General features: G+C 45.0%; 31 non-coding genes and 3 pseudogenes across 31 annotated transcripts; all 34 read right to left on the bottom strand.

Moving 5' to 3' along the window:
- Positions 1-272: 272 nt before the first annotated feature.
- Positions 273-391, bottom strand: LOC134118749 (5S ribosomal RNA). Its single transcript, XR_009950310.1, has one exon. It is a non-coding gene; the product is annotated as a 5S ribosomal RNA (ribosomal RNA).
- A 339-nt stretch (positions 392-730) lies between these two features.
- Positions 731-849, bottom strand: LOC134118036 (5S ribosomal RNA). The gene has a single exon (XR_009949593.1). It is a non-coding gene; the product is annotated as a 5S ribosomal RNA (ribosomal RNA).
- Positions 850-1,188: 339 nt separating this feature from the next.
- LOC134119166 (5S ribosomal RNA) lies at positions 1,189-1,307 on the bottom strand. Its single transcript, XR_009950728.1, has one exon. It is a non-coding gene; the product is annotated as a 5S ribosomal RNA (ribosomal RNA).
- Positions 1,308-1,703: 396 nt separating this feature from the next.
- LOC134118035 (5S ribosomal RNA) lies at positions 1,704-1,822 on the bottom strand. The gene has a single exon (XR_009949592.1). It is a non-coding gene; the product is annotated as a 5S ribosomal RNA (ribosomal RNA).
- A 396-nt stretch (positions 1,823-2,218) lies between these two features.
- LOC134118034 (5S ribosomal RNA) lies at positions 2,219-2,337 on the bottom strand. Its single transcript, XR_009949591.1, has one exon. It is a non-coding gene; the product is annotated as a 5S ribosomal RNA (ribosomal RNA).
- Positions 2,338-2,676: 339 nt separating this feature from the next.
- LOC134119209 (5S ribosomal RNA) lies at positions 2,677-2,795 on the bottom strand (annotated as a pseudogene).
- A 396-nt stretch (positions 2,796-3,191) lies between these two features.
- LOC134118748 (5S ribosomal RNA) lies at positions 3,192-3,310 on the bottom strand. Its single transcript, XR_009950309.1, has one exon. It is a non-coding gene; the product is annotated as a 5S ribosomal RNA (ribosomal RNA).
- A 339-nt stretch (positions 3,311-3,649) lies between these two features.
- On the bottom strand, positions 3,650-3,768 carry LOC134118033 (5S ribosomal RNA). The gene has a single exon (XR_009949590.1). It is a non-coding gene; the product is annotated as a 5S ribosomal RNA (ribosomal RNA).
- Positions 3,769-4,107: 339 nt separating this feature from the next.
- Positions 4,108-4,226, bottom strand: LOC134119165 (5S ribosomal RNA). Its single transcript, XR_009950727.1, has one exon. It is a non-coding gene; the product is annotated as a 5S ribosomal RNA (ribosomal RNA).
- Positions 4,227-4,622: 396 nt separating this feature from the next.
- LOC134118032 (5S ribosomal RNA) lies at positions 4,623-4,741 on the bottom strand. Its single transcript, XR_009949589.1, has one exon. It is a non-coding gene; the product is annotated as a 5S ribosomal RNA (ribosomal RNA).
- A 396-nt stretch (positions 4,742-5,137) lies between these two features.
- Positions 5,138-5,256, bottom strand: LOC134118031 (5S ribosomal RNA). The gene has a single exon (XR_009949588.1). It is a non-coding gene; the product is annotated as a 5S ribosomal RNA (ribosomal RNA).
- Positions 5,257-5,595: 339 nt separating this feature from the next.
- LOC134119208 (5S ribosomal RNA) lies at positions 5,596-5,714 on the bottom strand (annotated as a pseudogene).
- A 396-nt stretch (positions 5,715-6,110) lies between these two features.
- On the bottom strand, positions 6,111-6,229 carry LOC134118747 (5S ribosomal RNA). The gene has a single exon (XR_009950308.1). It is a non-coding gene; the product is annotated as a 5S ribosomal RNA (ribosomal RNA).
- A 339-nt stretch (positions 6,230-6,568) lies between these two features.
- LOC134118030 (5S ribosomal RNA) lies at positions 6,569-6,687 on the bottom strand. The gene has a single exon (XR_009949587.1). It is a non-coding gene; the product is annotated as a 5S ribosomal RNA (ribosomal RNA).
- Positions 6,688-7,024: 337 nt separating this feature from the next.
- Positions 7,025-7,143, bottom strand: LOC134118029 (5S ribosomal RNA). Its single transcript, XR_009949586.1, has one exon. It is a non-coding gene; the product is annotated as a 5S ribosomal RNA (ribosomal RNA).
- Positions 7,144-7,482: 339 nt separating this feature from the next.
- LOC134119164 (5S ribosomal RNA) lies at positions 7,483-7,601 on the bottom strand. The gene has a single exon (XR_009950726.1). It is a non-coding gene; the product is annotated as a 5S ribosomal RNA (ribosomal RNA).
- Positions 7,602-7,997: 396 nt separating this feature from the next.
- Positions 7,998-8,116, bottom strand: LOC134118027 (5S ribosomal RNA). The gene has a single exon (XR_009949584.1). It is a non-coding gene; the product is annotated as a 5S ribosomal RNA (ribosomal RNA).
- Positions 8,117-8,512: 396 nt separating this feature from the next.
- LOC134118026 (5S ribosomal RNA) lies at positions 8,513-8,631 on the bottom strand. Its single transcript, XR_009949583.1, has one exon. It is a non-coding gene; the product is annotated as a 5S ribosomal RNA (ribosomal RNA).
- A 339-nt stretch (positions 8,632-8,970) lies between these two features.
- LOC134118621 (5S ribosomal RNA) lies at positions 8,971-9,089 on the bottom strand. Its single transcript, XR_009950181.1, has one exon. It is a non-coding gene; the product is annotated as a 5S ribosomal RNA (ribosomal RNA).
- A 339-nt stretch (positions 9,090-9,428) lies between these two features.
- On the bottom strand, positions 9,429-9,547 carry LOC134119163 (5S ribosomal RNA). The gene has a single exon (XR_009950725.1). It is a non-coding gene; the product is annotated as a 5S ribosomal RNA (ribosomal RNA).
- A 396-nt stretch (positions 9,548-9,943) lies between these two features.
- On the bottom strand, positions 9,944-10,062 carry LOC134118025 (5S ribosomal RNA). Its single transcript, XR_009949582.1, has one exon. It is a non-coding gene; the product is annotated as a 5S ribosomal RNA (ribosomal RNA).
- Positions 10,063-10,401: 339 nt separating this feature from the next.
- On the bottom strand, positions 10,402-10,520 carry LOC134118024 (5S ribosomal RNA). The gene has a single exon (XR_009949581.1). It is a non-coding gene; the product is annotated as a 5S ribosomal RNA (ribosomal RNA).
- A 339-nt stretch (positions 10,521-10,859) lies between these two features.
- On the bottom strand, positions 10,860-10,978 carry LOC134119162 (5S ribosomal RNA). Its single transcript, XR_009950724.1, has one exon. It is a non-coding gene; the product is annotated as a 5S ribosomal RNA (ribosomal RNA).
- A 396-nt stretch (positions 10,979-11,374) lies between these two features.
- LOC134118023 (5S ribosomal RNA) lies at positions 11,375-11,493 on the bottom strand. The gene has a single exon (XR_009949580.1). It is a non-coding gene; the product is annotated as a 5S ribosomal RNA (ribosomal RNA).
- Positions 11,494-11,889: 396 nt separating this feature from the next.
- On the bottom strand, positions 11,890-12,008 carry LOC134118022 (5S ribosomal RNA). The gene has a single exon (XR_009949579.1). It is a non-coding gene; the product is annotated as a 5S ribosomal RNA (ribosomal RNA).
- A 339-nt stretch (positions 12,009-12,347) lies between these two features.
- LOC134119207 (5S ribosomal RNA) lies at positions 12,348-12,466 on the bottom strand (annotated as a pseudogene).
- A 396-nt stretch (positions 12,467-12,862) lies between these two features.
- Positions 12,863-12,981, bottom strand: LOC134118746 (5S ribosomal RNA). The gene has a single exon (XR_009950307.1). It is a non-coding gene; the product is annotated as a 5S ribosomal RNA (ribosomal RNA).
- A 339-nt stretch (positions 12,982-13,320) lies between these two features.
- LOC134118021 (5S ribosomal RNA) lies at positions 13,321-13,439 on the bottom strand. The gene has a single exon (XR_009949578.1). It is a non-coding gene; the product is annotated as a 5S ribosomal RNA (ribosomal RNA).
- Positions 13,440-13,776: 337 nt separating this feature from the next.
- Positions 13,777-13,895, bottom strand: LOC134118020 (5S ribosomal RNA). Its single transcript, XR_009949577.1, has one exon. It is a non-coding gene; the product is annotated as a 5S ribosomal RNA (ribosomal RNA).
- A 339-nt stretch (positions 13,896-14,234) lies between these two features.
- LOC134119161 (5S ribosomal RNA) lies at positions 14,235-14,353 on the bottom strand. Its single transcript, XR_009950723.1, has one exon. It is a non-coding gene; the product is annotated as a 5S ribosomal RNA (ribosomal RNA).
- A 396-nt stretch (positions 14,354-14,749) lies between these two features.
- Positions 14,750-14,868, bottom strand: LOC134118019 (5S ribosomal RNA). Its single transcript, XR_009949576.1, has one exon. It is a non-coding gene; the product is annotated as a 5S ribosomal RNA (ribosomal RNA).
- A 396-nt stretch (positions 14,869-15,264) lies between these two features.
- On the bottom strand, positions 15,265-15,383 carry LOC134118018 (5S ribosomal RNA). Its single transcript, XR_009949575.1, has one exon. It is a non-coding gene; the product is annotated as a 5S ribosomal RNA (ribosomal RNA).
- Positions 15,384-15,722: 339 nt separating this feature from the next.
- LOC134118620 (5S ribosomal RNA) lies at positions 15,723-15,841 on the bottom strand. The gene has a single exon (XR_009950180.1). It is a non-coding gene; the product is annotated as a 5S ribosomal RNA (ribosomal RNA).
- A 339-nt stretch (positions 15,842-16,180) lies between these two features.
- Positions 16,181-16,299, bottom strand: LOC134119160 (5S ribosomal RNA). Its single transcript, XR_009950722.1, has one exon. It is a non-coding gene; the product is annotated as a 5S ribosomal RNA (ribosomal RNA).
- Between the last annotated feature and the right edge of the window lie 82 nt (positions 16,300-16,381).

The following is a 16,381-nucleotide window of genomic DNA, read 5'->3' as shown; positions in this document are numbered from 1 at the left end:
ACTTTTCTTCACTGGCAATTCTAACATGTTGGGTTAGCACCTGTATTTCAACGGCTAAATTACAAACAAAAGTAGGCCAATTGTTAAATGTTGATCAACACTAATTTAGCAACCATGAAACGGAATCAATTTTGATGATATTGTCTAAGTTCCTTATATATCCAACGTTAAAACAACACTAAACATGCATCTCTTCGACAATGTGATGTACTTTTTGTAATTTGTAGGTGTACAATCTGCGGCGCTCGGCGGCTTTCAGAGAGAAGTGAAAAAGCTTACGGCACCTGGGATTCCCAGGCGGTCTTCCATCCAGGTACTAATCAGGCCCTGCTCTGCTTAGCTTCCGAGATCAGACGAGATCGGGCGGAACAAGAGAGGTATGGCCGTAAGCTGCTTTTTATCTTTTTCCTAATCCTTTATAATGCGTCAAAAAATTATGTCACGCCTGCCGTTGGCATCTTTGTGTGGGTTAAATAAGGGTATGCAAAGCAGGCTGTGACATCCTATGCCGAAAATTGGATGGACTAGAGAAGACCCGCCCAGGAGTCCCAGCCAATCGGTGGATGGCCATTGCAGTCCCCGCCACCTCAAATGGCCTGACGATGGTATGGACGTAAGCCACCTTTCATCTTCTTCCTATTGCATCTCTTCTACAATGTGAAATACTTTTTACAATTGTGTAGGTGTACAATCTGCGGCGCTGGGCGGCTTTCGGAGAGAGAAGTGAAAAAGCTTACGGCACCTGGGATTCCCAGGCGGTCTTCCATCCAGGTACTAACCAGGCCCTGCTCTGCTTAGCTTCCGAGATCAGACGAGATCGGGCGGAACCAGAGAGGTATGGCCGTAAGCTGCTTTTTATCTTTTTCCTAATCCTTTATAATGCGTCAAAAAATTATGTCACGCCTGCCGTTGGCATCTTTGTGTGGGTTAAATAAGGGTATGCAAAGAAGGCTGTGACATCCTATGCCGAAAATTGGATGGACTAGAGAAGACCCGCCCAGGAGTCCCAGCCAATCGGTGGATGGCCATTGCAGTCCCCGCCACCTCAAATGGCCTGACGATGGTATGGACATAAGCCACCTTTCATCTTCTTCCTATTGCATCTCTTCTACAATGTGAAATACTTTTTACAATTGTGTGGGTGTACAATCTGCGGCGCTGGGCGGCTTTCGGAGAGAGAAGTGAAAAAGCTTACGGCACCTGGGATTCCCAGGCGGTCTTCCATCCAGGTACTAACCAGGCCCTGCTCTGCTTAGCTTCCGAGATCAGACGAAATCGGGCGGAACTAGAGAGGTATGGCCGTACGCTGCTTTTTATCTTTTTCCTAATCCTTTAAAACGTGTCAAAGATAATCAGAAGAGTTTCTTTTTCTAAAATTGAAGCAGTTCTTAGGATTGGCAAGAGAGGTTCCTAAAACCTGAAGGTAACTTTACTTTTCTTCACTGGCAATTCTAACATGTTGGGTTAGCACCTGTATTTCAACGGCTAAATTACAAACAAAAGTATGCCAATTGTTAAATGTTGATCAACACTAATTTAGCAACCATGAAACGGAATCAATTTTGATGATATTGTCTAAGTTCCTTATATATCCAACGTTAAAACAACACTAAACATGCATCTCTTCGACAATGTGATGTACTTTTTGTAATTTGTAGGTGTACAATCTGCGGCGCTCGGCGGCTTTCAGAGAGAAGTGAAAAAGCTTACGGCACCTGGGATTCCCAGGCGGTCTTCCATCCAGGTACTAACCAGGCCCTGCTCTGCTTAGCTTCCGAGATCAGACGAGATCGGGCGGAACCAGAGAGGTATGGCCGTAAGCTGCTTTTTATCTTTTTCCTAATCCTTTAAAACGTGTCAAAGATAATCAGAAGAGTTTCTTTTTCTAAAATTGAAGCAGTTCTTAGGATTGGCAAGAGAGGTTCCTAAAACCTGAAGGTAACTTTACTTTTCTTCACTGGCAATTCTAACATGTTGGGTTAGCACCTGTATTTCAACGGCTAAATTACAAACAAAAGTATGCCAATTGTTAAATGTTGATCAACACTAATTTAGCAACCATGAAACGGAATCAATTTTGATGATATTGTCTAAGTTCCTTATATATCCAACGTTAAAACAACACTAAACATGCATCTCTTCGACAACGTGATATACTTTTTGTAATTTGTAGGTGTACAATCTGCGGCGCTCGGCGGCTTTCAGAGAGAAGTGAAAAAGCTTACGGCACCTGGGATTCCCAGGCGGTCTTCCATCCAGGTACTAACCAGGCCCTGCTCTGCTTAGCTTCCGAGATCAGACGAGATCGGGCGGAACCAGAGAGGTATGGCCGTAAGCTGCTTTTTATCTTTTTCCTAATCCTTTATAATGCGTCAAAAAATTATGTCACGCCTGCCGTTGGCATCTTTGTGTGGGTTAAATAAGGGTATGCAAAGAAGGCTGTGACATCCTATGCCGAAAATTGGATGGACTAGAGAAGACCCGCCCAGGAGTCCCAGCCAATCGGTGGATGGCCATTGCAGTCCCCGCCACCTCAAATGGCCTGACGATGGTATGGACGTAAGCCACCTTTCATCTTCTTCCTATTGCATCTCTTCTACAATGTGAAATACTTTTTACAATTGTGTGGGTGTACAATCTGCGGCGCTGGGCGGCTTTCGGAGAGAGAAGTGAAAAAGCTTACGGCACCTGGGATTCCCAGGCGGTCTTCCATCCAGGTACTAACCATGCCCTGCTCTGCTTAGCTTCCGAGATCAGACGAAATCGGGCGGAACTAGAGAGGTATGGCCGTACGCTGCTTTTTATCTTTTTCCTAATCCTTTAAAACGTGTCAAAGATAATCAGAAGAGTTTCTTTTTCTAAAATTGAAGCAGTTCTTAGGATTGGCAAGAGAGGTTCCTAAAACCTGAAGGTAACTTTACTTTTCTTCACTGGCAATTCTAACATGTTGGGTTAGCACCTGTATTTCAACGGCTAAATTACAAACAAAAGTAGGCCAATTGTTAAATGTTGATCAACACTAATTTAGCAACCATGAAACGGAATCAATTTTGATGATATTGTCTAAGTTCCTTATATATCCAACGTTAAAACAACACTAAACATGCATCTCTTCGACAATGTGATGTACTTTTTGTAATTTGTAGGTGTACAATCTGCGGCGCTCGGCGGCTTTCAGAGAGAAGTGAAAAAGCTTACGGCACCTGGGATTCCCAGGCGGTCTTCCATCCAGGTACTAATCAGGCCCTGCTCTGCTTAGCTTCCGAGATCAGACGAGATCGGGCGGAACAAGAGAGGTATGGCCGTAAGCTGCTTTTTATCTTTTTCCTAATCCTTTATAATGCGTCAAAAAATTATGTCACGCCTGCCGTTGGCATCTTTGTGTGGGTTAAATAAGGGTATGCAAAGCAGGCTGTGACATCCTATGCCGAAAATTGGATGGACTAGAGAAGACCCGCCCAGGAGTCCCAGCCAATCGGTGGATGGCCATTGCAGTCCCCGCCACCTCAAATGGCCTGACGATGGTATGGACGTAAGCCACCTTTCATCTTCTTCCTATTGCATCTCTTCTACAATGTGAAATACTTTTTACAATTGTGTAGGTGTACAATCTGCGGCGCTGGGCGGCTTTCGGAGAGAGAAGTGAAAAAGCTTACGGCACCTGGGATTCCCAGGCGGTCTTCCATCCAGGTACTAACCAGGCCCTGCTCTGCTTAGCTTCCGAGATCAGACGAGATCGGGCGGAACCAGAGAGGTATGGCCGTAAGCTGCTTTTTATCTTTTTCCTAATCCTTTATAATGCGTCAAAAAATTATGTCACGCCTGCCGTTGGCATCTTTGTGTGGGTTAAATAAGGGTATGCAAAGAAGGCTGTGACATCCTATGCCGAAAATTGGATGGACTAGAGAAGACCCGCCCAGGAGTCCCAGCCAATCGGTGGATGGCCATTGCAGTCCCCGCCACCTCAAATGGCCTGACGATGGTATGGACATAAGCCACCTTTCATCTTCTTCCTATTGCATCTCTTCTACAATGTGAAATACTTTTTACAATTGTGTGGGTGTACAATCTGCGGCGCTGGGCGGCTTTCGGAGAGAGAAGTGAAAAAGCTTACGGCACCTGGGATTCCCAGGCGGTCTTCCATCCAGGTACTAACCAGGCCCTGCTCTGCTTAGCTTCCGAGATCAGACGAAATCGGGCGGAACTAGAGAGGTATGGCCGTACGCTGCTTTTTATCTTTTTCCTAATCCTTTAAAACGTGTCAAAGATAATCAGAAGAGTTTCTTTTTCTAAAATTGAAGCAGTTCTTAGGATTGGCAAGAGAGGTTCCTAAAACCTGAAGGTAACTTTACTTTTCTTCACTGGCAATTCTAACATGTTGGGTTAGCACCTGTATTTCAACGGCTAAATTACAAACAAAAGTATGCCAATTGTTAAATGTTGATCAACACTAATTTAGCAACCATGAAACGGAATCAATTTTGATGATATTGTCTAAGTTCCTTATATATCCAACGTTAAAACAACACTAAACATGCATCTCTTCGACAATGTGATGTACTTTTTGTAATTTGTAGGTGTACAATCTGCGGCGCTCGGCGGCTTTCAGAGAGAAGTGAAAAAGCTTACGGCACCTGGGATTCCCAGGCGGTCTTCCATCCAGGTACTAACCAGGCCCTGCTCTGCTTAGCTTCCGAGATCAGACGAGATCGGGCGGAACCAGAGAGGTATGGCCGTAAGCTGCTTTTTATCTTTTTCCTAATCCTTTAAAACGTGTCAAAGATAATCAGAAGAGTTTCTTTTTCTAAAATTGAAGCAGTTCTTAGGATTGGCAAGAGAGGTTCCTAAAACCTGAAGGTAACTTTACTTTTCTTCACTGGCAATTCTAACATGTTGGGTTAGCACCTGTATTTCAACGGCTAAATTACAAACAAAAGTATGCCAATTGTTAAATGTTGATCAACACTAATTTAGCAACCATGAAACGGAATCAATTTTGATGATATTGTCTAAGTTCCTTATATATCCAACGTTAAAACAACACTAAACATGCATCTCTTCGACAACGTGATATACTTTTTGTAATTTGTAGGTGTACAATCTGCGGCGCTCGGCGGCTTTCAGAGAGAAGTGAAAAAGCTTACGGCACCTGGGATTCCCAGGCGGTCTTCCATCCAGGTACTAACCAGGCCCTGCTCTGCTTAGCTTCCGAGATCAGACGAGATCGGGCGGAACCAGAGAGGTATGGCCGTAAGCTGCTTTTTATCTTTTTCCTAATCCTTTATAATGCGTCAAAAAATTATGTCACGCCTGCCGTTGGCATCTTTGTGTGGGTTAAATAAGGGTATGCAAAGAAGGCTGTGACATCCTATGCCGAAAATTGGATGGACTAGAGAAGACCCGCCCAGGAGTCCCAGCCAATCGGTGGATGGCCATTGCAGTCCCCGCCACCTCAAATGGCCTGACGATGGTATGGACGTAAGCCACCTTTCATCTTCTTCCTATTGCATCTCTTCTACAATGTGAAATACTTTTTACAATTGTGTGGGTGTACAATCTGCGGCGCTGGGCGGCTTTCGGAGAGAGAAGTGAAAAAGCTTACGGCACCTGGGATTCCCAGGCGGTCTTCCATCCAGGTACTAACCATGCCCTGCTCTGCTTAGCTTCCGAGATCAGACGAAATCGGGCGGAACTAGAGAGGTATGGCCGTACGCTGCTTTTTATCTTTTTCCTAATCCTTTAAAACGTGTCAAAGATAATCAGAAGAGTTTCTTTTTCTAAAATTGAAGCAGTTCTTAGGATTGGCAAGAGAGGTTCCTAAAACCTGAAGGTAACTTTACTTTTCTTCACTGGCAATTCTAACATGTTGGGTTAGCACCTGTATTTCAACGGCTAAATTACAAACAAAAGTAGGCCAATTGTTAAATGTTGATCAACACTAATTTAGCAACCATGAAACGGAATCAATTTTGATGATATTGTCTAAGTTCCTTATATATCCAACGTTAAAACAACACTAAACATGCATCTCTTCGACAATGTGATGTACTTTTTGTAATTTGTAGGTGTACAATCTGCGGCGCTCGGCGGCTTTCAGAGAGAAGTGAAAAAGCTTACGGCACCTGGGATTCCCAGGCGGTCTTCCATCCAGGTACTAATCAGGCCCTGCTCTGCTTAGCTTCCGAGATCAGACGAGATCGGGCGGAACAAGAGAGGTATGGCCGTAAGCTGCTTTTTATCTTTTTCCTAATCCTTTATAATGCGTCAAAAAATTATGTCACGCCTGCCGTTGGCATCTTTGTGTGGGTTAAATAAGGGTATGCAAAGCAGGCTGTGACATCCTATGCCGAAAATTGGATGGACTAGAGAAGACCCGCCCAGGAGTCCCAGCCAATCGGTGGATGGCCATTGCAGTCCCCGCCACCTCAAATGGCCTGACGATGGTATGGACGTAAGCCACCTTTCATCTTCTTCCTATTGCATCTCTTCTACAATGTGAAATACTTTTTACAATTGTGTAGGTGTACAATCTGCGGCGCTGGGCGGCTTTCGGAGAGAGAAGTGAAAAAGCTTACGGCACCTGGGATTCCCAGGCGGTCTTCCATCCAGGTACTAACCAGGCCCTGCTCTGCTTAGCTTCCGAGATCAGACGAGATCGGGCGGAACCAGAGAGGTATGGCCGTAAGCTGCTTTTTATCTTTTTCCTAATCCTTTATAATGCGTCAAAAAATTATGTCACGCCTGCCGTTGGCATCTTTGTGTGGGTTAAATAAGGGTATGCAAAGAAGGCTGTGACATCCTATGCCGAAAATTGGATGGACTAGAGAAGACCCGCCCAGGAGTCCCAGCCAATCGGTGGATGGCCATTGCAGTCCCCGCCACCTCAAATGGCCTGACGATGGTATGGACGTAAGCGACCTTTCATCTTCTTCCTATTGCATCTCTTCTACAATGTGAAATACTTTTTACAATTGTGTAGGTGTACAATCTGCGGCGCTGGGCGGCTTTCAGAGAGAAGTGAAAAAGCTTACGGCACCTGGGATTCCCAGGCGGTCTTCCATCCAGGTACTAACCAGGCCCTGCTCTGCTTAGCTTCCGAGATCAGACGAGATCGGGCGGAACCAGAGAGGTATGGCCGTAAGCTGCTTTTTATCTTTTTCCTAATCCTTTATAATGCGTCAAAAAATTATGTCACGCCTGCCGTTGGCATCTTTGTGTGGGTTAAATAAGGGTATGCAAAGAAGGCTGTGATATCCTATGCCGAAAATTGGATGGACTAGAGAAGACCCGCCCAGGAGTCCCAGCCAATCGGTGGATGGCCATTGCAGTCCCCGCCACCTCAAATGGCCTGACGATGGTATGGACGTAAGCCACCTTTCATCTTTTTCCTATTGCATCTCTTCTACAATGTGAAATACTTTTTACAATTGTGTAGGTGTACAATCTGCGGCGCTGGGCGGCTTTCGGAGAGAGAAGTGAAAAAGCTTACGGCACCTGGGATTCCCAGGCGGTCTTCCATCCAGGTACTAACCAGGCCCTGCTCTGCTTAGCTTCCGAGATCAGACGAAATCGGGCGGAACTAGAGAGGTATGGCCGTACGCTGCTTTTTATCTTTTTCCTAATCCTTTAAAACGTGTCAAAGATAATCAGAAGAGTTTCTTTTTCTAAAATTGAAGCAGTTCTTAGGATTGGCAAGAGAGGTTCCTAAAACCTGAAGGTAACTTTACTTTTCTTCACTGGCAATTCTAACATGTTGGGTTAGCACCTGTATTTCAACGGCTAAATTACAAACAAAAGTATGCCAATTGTTAAATGTTGATCAACACTAATTTAGCAACCATGAAACGGAATCAATTTTGATGATATTGTCTAAGTTCCTTATATATCCAACGTTAAAACAACACTAAACATGCATCTCTTCGACAATGTGATGTACTTTTTGTAATTTGTAGGTGTACAATCTGCGGCGCTCGGCGGCTTTCAGAGAGAAGTGAAAAAGCTTACGGCACCTGGGATTCCCAGGCGGTCTTCCATCCAGGTACTAACCAGGCCCTGCTCTGCTTAGCTTCCGAGATCAGACGAGATCGGGCGGAACCAGAGAGGTATGGCCGTAAGCTGCTTTTTATCTTTTTCCTAATCCTTTAAAACGTGTCAAAGATAATCAGAAGAGTTTCTTTTTCTAAAATTGAAGCAGTTCTTAGGATTGGCAAGAGAGGTTCCTAAAACCTGAAGGTAACTTTACTTTTCTTCACTGGCAATTCTAACATGTTGGGTTAGCACCTGTATTTCAACGGCTAAATTACAAACAAAAGTATGCCAATTGTTAAATGTTGATCAACACTAATTTAGCAACCATGAAACGGAATCAATTTTGATGATATTGTCTAAGTTCCTTATAAATCCAACGTTAAAACAACACTAAACATGCATCTCTTCGACAACGTGATATACTTTTTGTAATTTGTAGGTGTACAATCTGCGGCGCTCGGCGGCTTTCAGAGAGAAGTGAAAAAGCTTACGGCACCTGGGATTCCCAGGCGGTCTTCCATCCAGGTACTAACCAGGCCCTGCTCTGCTTAGCTTCCGAGATCAGACGAGATCGGGCGGAACCAGAGAGGTATGGCCGTAAGCTGCTTTTTATCTTTTTCCTAATCCTTTATAATGCGTCAAAAAATTATGTCACGCCTGCCGTTGGCATCTTTGTGTGGGTTAAATAAGGGTATGCAAAGCAGGCTGTGACATCCTATGCCGAAAATTGGATGGACTAGAGAAGACCCGCCCAGGAGTCCCAGCCAATCGGTGGATGGCCATTGCAGTCCCCGCCACCTCAAATGGCCTGACGATGGTATGGACGTAAGCCACCTTTCATCTTCTTCCTATTGCATCTCTTCTACAATGTGAAATACTTTTTACAATTGTGTAGGTGTACAATCTGCGGCGCTGGGCGGCTTTCGGAGAGAGAAGTGAAAAAGCTTACGGCACCTGGGATTCCCAGGCGGTCTTCCATCCAGGTACTATCCAGGCCCTGCTCTGCTTAGCTTCCGAGATCAGACGAGATCGGGCGGAACCAGAGAGGTATGGCCGTAAGCTGCTTTTTATCTTTTTCCTAATCCTTTATAATGCGTCAAAAAATTATGTCACGCCTGCCGTTGGCATCTTTGTGTGGGTTAAATAAGGGTATGCAAAGAAGGCTGTGACATCCTATGCCGAAAATTGGATGGACTAGAGAAGACCCGCCCAGGAGTCCCAGCCAATCGGTGGATGGCCATTGCAGTCCCCGCCACCTCAAATGGCCTGACGATGGTATGGACATAAGCCACCTTTCATCTTCTTCCTATTGCATCTCTTCTACAATGTGAAATACTTTTTACAATTGTGTGGGTGTACAATCTGCGGCGCTGGGCGGCTTTCGGAGAGAGAAGTGAAAAAGCTTACGGCACCTGGGATTCCCAGGCGGTCTTCCATCCAGGTACTAACCAGGCCCTGCTCTGCTTAGCTTCCGAGATCAGACGAAATCGGGCGGAACTAGAGAGGTATGGCCGTACGCTGCTTTTTATCTTTTTCCTAATCCTTTAAAACGTGTCAAAGATAATCAGAAGAGTTTCTTTTTCTAAAATTGAAGCAGTTCTTAGGATTGGCAAGAGAGGTTCCTAAAACCTGAAGGTAACTTTACTTTTCTTCACTGGCAATTCTAACATGTTGGGTTAGCACCTGTATTTCAACGGCTAAATTACAAACAAAAGTATGCCAATTGTTAAATGTTGATCAACACTAATTTAGCAACCATGAAACGGAATCAATTTTGATGATATTGTCTAAGTTCCTTATATATCCAACGTTAAAACAACACTAAACATGCATCTCTTCGACAATGTGATGTACTTTTTGTAATTTGTAGGTGTACAATCTGCGGCGCTCGGCGGCTTTCAGAGAGAAGTGAAAAAGCTTACGGCACCTGGGATTCCCAGGCGGTCTTCCATCCAGGTACTAACCAGGCCCTGCTCTGCTTAGCTTCCGAGATCAGACGAGATCGGGCGGAACCAGAGAGGTATGGCCGTAAGCTGCTTTTTATCTTTTTCCTAATCCTTTATAATGCGTCAAAAAATTATGTCACGCCTGCCGTTGGCATCTTTGTGTGGGTTAAATAAGGGTATGCAAAGCAGGCTGTGACATCCTATGCCGAAAATTGGATGGACTAGAGAAGACCCGCCCAGGAGTCCCAGCCAATCGGTGGATGGCCATTGCAGTCCCCGCCACCTCAAATGGCCTGACGATGGTATGGACGTAAGCCACCTTTCATCTTCTTCCTATTGCATCTCTTCTACAATGTGAAATACTTTTTACAATTGTGTAGGTGTACAATCTGCGGCGCTGGGCGGCTTTCGGAGAGAGAAGTGAAAAAGCTTACGGCACCTGGGATTCCCAGGCGGTCTTCCATCCAGGTACTAACCAGGCCCTGCTCTGCTTAGCTTCCGAGATCAGACGAGATCGGGCGGAACCAGAGAGGTATGGCCGTAAGCTGCTTTTTATCTTTTTCCTAATCCTTTATAATGCGTCAAAAAATTATGTCACGCCTGCCGTTGGCATCTTTGTGTGGGTTAAATAAGGGTATGCAAAGAAGGCTGTGACATCCTATGCCGAAAATTGGATGGACTAGAGAAGACCCGCCCAGGAGTCCCAGCCAATCGGTGGATGGCCATTGCAGTCCCCGCCACCTCAAATGGCCTGACGATGGTATGGACATAAGCCACCTTTCATCTTCTTCCTATTGCATCTCTTCTACAATGTGAAATACTTTTTACAATTGTGTGGGTGTACAATCTGCGGCGCTGGGCGGCTTTCGGAGAGAGAAGTGAAAAAGCTTACGGCACCTGGGATTCCCAGGCGGTCTTCCATCCAGGTACTAACCAGGCCCTGCTCTGCTTAGCTTCCGAGATCAGACGAAATCGGGCGGAACTAGAGAGGTATGGCCGTACGCTGCTTTTTATCTTTTTCCTAATCCTTTAAAACGTGTCAAAGATAATCAGAAGAGTTTCTTTTTCTAAAATTGAAGCAGTTCTTAGGATTGGCAAGAGAGGTTCCTAAAACCTGAAGGTAACTTTACTTTTCTTCACTGGCAATTCTAACATGTTGGGTTAGCACCTGTATTTCAACGGCTAAATTACAAACAAAAGTATGCCAATTGTTAAATGTTGATCAACACTAATTTAGCAACCATGAAACGGAATCAATTTTGATGATATTGTCTAAGTTCCTTATATATCCAACGTTAAAACAACACTAAACATGCATCTCTTCGACAATGTGATGTACTTTTTGTAATTTGTAGGTGTACAATCTGCGGCGCTCGGCGGCTTTCAGAGAGAAGTGAAAAAGCTTACGGCACCTGGGATTCCCAGGCGGTCTTCCATCCAGGTACTAACCAGGCCCTGCTCTGCTTAGCTTCCGAGATCAGACGAGATCGGGCGGAACCAGAGAGGTATGGCCGTAAGCTGCTTTTTATCTTTTTCCTAATCCTTTAAAACGTGTCAAAGATAATCAGAAGAGTTTCTTTTTCTAAAATTGAAGCAGTTCTTAGGATTGGCAAGAGAGGTTCCTAAAACCTGAAGGTAACTTTACTTTTCTTCACTGGCAATTCTAACATGTTGGGTTAGCACCTGTATTTCAACGGCTAAATTACAAACAAAAGTATGCCAATTGTTAAATGTTGATCAACACTAATTTAGCAACCATGAAACGGAATCAATTTTGATGATATTGTCTAAGTTCCTTATATATCCAACGTTAAAACAACACTAAACATGCATCTCTTCGACAACGTGATATACTTTTTGTAATTTGTAGGTGTACAATCTGCGGCGCTCGGCGGCTTTCAGAGAGAAGTGAAAAAGCTTACGGCACCTGGGATTCCCAGGCGGTCTTCCATCCAGGTACTAACCAGGCCCTGCTCTGCTTAGCTTCCGAGATCAGACGAGATCGGGCGGAACCAGAGAGGTATGGCCGTAAGCTGCTTTTTATCTTTTTCCTAATCCTTTATAATGCGTCAAAAAATTATGTCACGCCTGCCGTTGGCATCTTTGTGTGGGTTAAATAAGGGTATGCAAAGAAGGCTGTGACATCCTATGCCGAAAATTGGATGGACTAGAGAAGACCCGCCCAGGAGTCCCAGCCAATCGGTGGATGGCCATTGCAGTCCCCGCCACCTCAAATGGCCTGACGATGGTATGGACGTAAGCCACCTTTCATCTTCTTCCTATTGCATCTCTTCTACAATGTGAAATACTTTTTACAATTGTGTGGGTGTACAATCTGCGGCGCTGGGCGGCTTTCGGAGAGAGAAGTGAAAAAGCTTACGGCACCTGGGATTCCCAGGCGGTCTTCCATCCAGGTACTAACCATGCCCTGCTCTGCTTAGCTTCCGAGATCAGACGAAATCGGGCGGAACTAGAGAGGTATGGCCGTACGCTGCTTTTTATCTTTTTCCTAATCCTTTAAAACGTGTCAAAGATAATCAGAAGAGTTTCTTTTTCTAAAATTGAAGCAGTTCTTAGGATTGGCAAGAGAGGTTCCTAAAACCTGAAGGTAACTTTACTTTTCTTCACTGGCAATTCTAACATGTTGGGTTAGCACCTGTATTTCAACGGCTAAATTACAAACAAAAGTAGGCCAATTGTTAAATGTTGATCAACACTAATTTAGCAACCATGAAACGGAATCAATTTTGATGATATTGTCTAAGTTCCTTATATATCCAACGTTAAAACAACACTAAACATGCATCTCTTCGACAATGTGATGTACTTTTTGTAATTTGTAGGTGTACAATCTGCGGCGCTCGGCGGCTTTCAGAGAGAAGTGAAAAAGCTTACGGCACCTGGGATTCCCAGGCGGTCTTCCATCCAGGTACTAATCAGGCCCTGCTCTGCTTAGCTTCCGAGATCAGACGAGATCGGGCGGAACAAGAGAGGTATGGCCGTAAGCTGCTTTTTATCTTTTTCCTAATCCTTTATAATGCGTCAAAAAATTATGTCACGCCTGCCGTTGGCATCTTTGTGTGGGTTAAATAAGGGTATGCAAAGCAGGCTGTGACATCCTATGCCGAAAATTGGATGGACTAGAGAAGACCCGCCCAGGAGTCCCAGCCAATCGGTGGATGGCCATTGCAGTCCCCGCCACCTCAAATGGCCTGACGATGGTATGGACGTAAGCCACCTTTCATCTTCTTCCTATTGCATCTCTTCTACAATGTGAAATACTTTTTACAATTGTGTAGGTGTACAATCTGCGGCGCTGGGCGGCTTTCGGAGAGAGAAGTGAAAAAGCTTACGGCACCTGGGATTCCCAGGCGGTCTTCCATCCAGGTACTAACCAGGCCCTGCTCTGCTTAGCTTCCGAGATCAGACGAGATCGGGCGGAACCAGAGAGGTATGGCCGTAAGCTGCTTTTTATCTTTTTCCTAATCCTTTATAATGCGTCAAAAAATTATGTCACGCCTGCCGTTGGCATCTTTGTGTGGGTTAAATAAGGGTATGCAAAGAAGGCTGTGACATCCTATGCCGAAAATTGGATGGACTAGAGAAGACCCGCCCAGGAGTCCCAGCCAATCGGTGGATGGCCATTGCAGTCCCCGCCACCTCAAATGGCCTGACGATGGTATGGACGTAAGCGACCTTTCATCTTCTTCCTATTGCATCTCTTCTACAATGTGAAATACTTTTTACAATTGTGTAGGTGTACAATCTGCGGCGCTGGGCGGCTTTCAGAGAGAAGTGAAAAAGCTTACGGCACCTGGGATTCCCAGGCGGTCTTCCATCCAGGTACTAACCAGGCCCTGCTCTGCTTAGCTTCCGAGATCAGACGAGATCGGGCGGAACCAGAGAGGTATGGCCGTAAGCTGCTTTTTATCTTTTTCCTAATCCTTTATAATGCGTCAAAAAATTATGTCACGCCTGCCGTTGGCATCTTTGTGTGGGTTAAATAAGGGTATGCAAAGAAGGCTGTGATATCCTATGCCGAAAATTGGATGGACTAGAGAAGACCCGCCCAGGAGTCCCAGCCAATCGGTGGATGGCCATTGCAGTCCCCGCCACCTCAAATGGCCTGACGATGGTATGGACGTAAGCCACCTTTCATCTTTTTCCTATTGCATCTCTTCTACAATGTGAAATACTTTTTACAATTGTGTAGGTGTACAATCTGCGGCGCTGGGCGGCTTTCGGAGAGAGAAGTGAAAAAGCTTACGGCACCTGGGATTCCCAGGCGGTCTTCCATCCAGGTACTAACCAGGCCCTGCTCTGCTTAGCTTCCGAGATCAGACGAAATCGGGCGGAACTAGAGAGGTATGGCCGTACGCTGCTTTTTATCTTTTTCCTAATCCTTTAAAACGTGTCAAAGATAATCAGAAGAGTTTCTTTTTCTAAAATTGAAGCAGTTCTTAGGATTGGCAAGAGAGGTTCCTAAAACCTGAAGGTAACTTTACTTTTCTTCACTGGCAATTCTAACATGTTGGGTTAGCACCTGTATTTCAACGGCTAAATTACAAACAAAAGTATGCCAATTGTTAAATGTTGATCAACACTAATTTAGCAACCATGAAACGGAATCAATTTTGATGATATTGTCTAAGTTCCTTATATATCCAACGTTAAAACAACACTAAACATGCATCTCTTCGACAATGTGATGTACTTTTTGTAATTTGTAGGTGTACAATCTGCGGCGCTCGGCGGCTTTCAGAGAGAAGTGAAAAAGCTTACGGCACCTGGGATTCCCAGGCGGTCTTCCATCCAGGTACTAACCAGGCCCTGCTCTGCTTAGCTTCCGAGATCAGACGAGATCGGGCGGAACCAGAGAGGTATGGCCGTAAGCTGCTTTTTATCTTTTTCCTAATCCTTTAAAACGTGTCAAAGATAATCAGAAGAGTTTCTTTTTCTAAAATTGAAGCAGTTCTTAGGATTGGCAAGAGAGGTTCCTAAAACCTGAAGGTAACTTTACTTTTCTTCACTGGCAATTCTAACATGTTGGGTTAGCACCTGTATTTCAACGGCTAAATTACAAACAAAAGTATGCCAATTGTTAAATGTTGATCAACACTAATTTAGCAACCATGAAACGGAATCAATTTTGATGATATTGTCTAAGTTCCTTATAAATCCAACGTTAAAACAACACTAAACATGCATCTCTTCGACAACGTGATATACTTTTTGTAATTTGTAGGTGTACAATCTGCGGCGCTCGGCGGCTTTCAGAGAGAAGTGAAAAAGCTTACGGCACCTGGGATTCCCAGGCGGTCTTCCATCCAGGTACTAACCAGGCCCTGCTCTGCTTAGCTTCCGAGATCAGACGAGATCGGGCGGAACCAGAGAGGTATGGCCGTAAGCTGCTTTTTATCTTTTTCCTAATCCTTTATAATGCGTCAAAAAATTATGTCACGCCTGCCGTTGGCATCTTTGTGTGGGTTAAATAAGGGTATGCAAAGCAGGCTGTGACATCCTATGCCGAAAATTGGATGGACTAGAGAAGACCCGCCCAGGAGTCCCAGCCAATCGGTGGATGGCCATTGCAGTCCCCGCCACCTCAAATGGCCTGACGATGGTATGGACGTAAGCCACCTTTCATCTTCTTCCTATTGCATCTCTTCTACAATGTGAAATACTTTTTACAATTGTGTAGGTGTACAATCTGCGGCGCTGGGCGGCTTTCGGAGAGAGAAGTGAAAAAGCTTACGGCACCTGGGATTCCCAGGCGGTCTTCCATCCAGGTACTATCCAGGCCCTGCTCTGCTTAGCTTCCGAGATCAGACGAGATCGGGCGGAACCAGAGAGGTATGGCCGTAAGCTGCTTTTTATCTTTTTCCTAATCCTTTATAATGCGTCAAAAAATTATGTCACGCCTGCCGTTGGCATCTTTGTGTGGGTTAAATAAGGGTATGCAAAGAAGGCTGTGACATCCTATGCCGAAAATTGGATGGACTAGAGAAGACCCGCCCAGGAGTCCCAGCCAATCGGTGGATGGCCATTGCAGTCCCCGCCACCTCAAATGGCCTGACGATGGTATGGACATAAGCCACCTTTCATCTTCTTCCTATTGCATCTCTTCTACAATGTGAAATACTTTTTACAATTGTGTGGGTGTACAATCTGCGGCGCTGGGCGGCTTTCGGAGAGAGAAGTGAAAAAGCTTACGGCACCTGGGATTCCCAGGCGGTCTTCCATCCAGGTACTAACCAGGCCCTGCTCTGCTTAGCTTCCGAGATCAGACGAAATCGGGCGGAACTAGAGAGGTATGGCCGTACGCTGCTTTTTATCTTTTTCCTAATCCTTTAAAACGTGTCAAAGATAATCAGAAGAGTTTCTTTTTCTAAAATTGAAGCAGTTCT

This window comes from Pungitius pungitius, unplaced genomic scaffold (assembly GCF_949316345.1).
Source record: "Pungitius pungitius unplaced genomic scaffold, fPunPun2.1 scaffold_24, whole genome shotgun sequence".
Taxonomy (NCBI): domain Eukaryota; kingdom Metazoa; phylum Chordata; class Actinopteri; order Perciformes; family Gasterosteidae; genus Pungitius; species Pungitius pungitius.
Note: the sequence above shows the minus strand (reverse complement) of the source record. Positions and strands in the feature narration are given on the sequence as shown.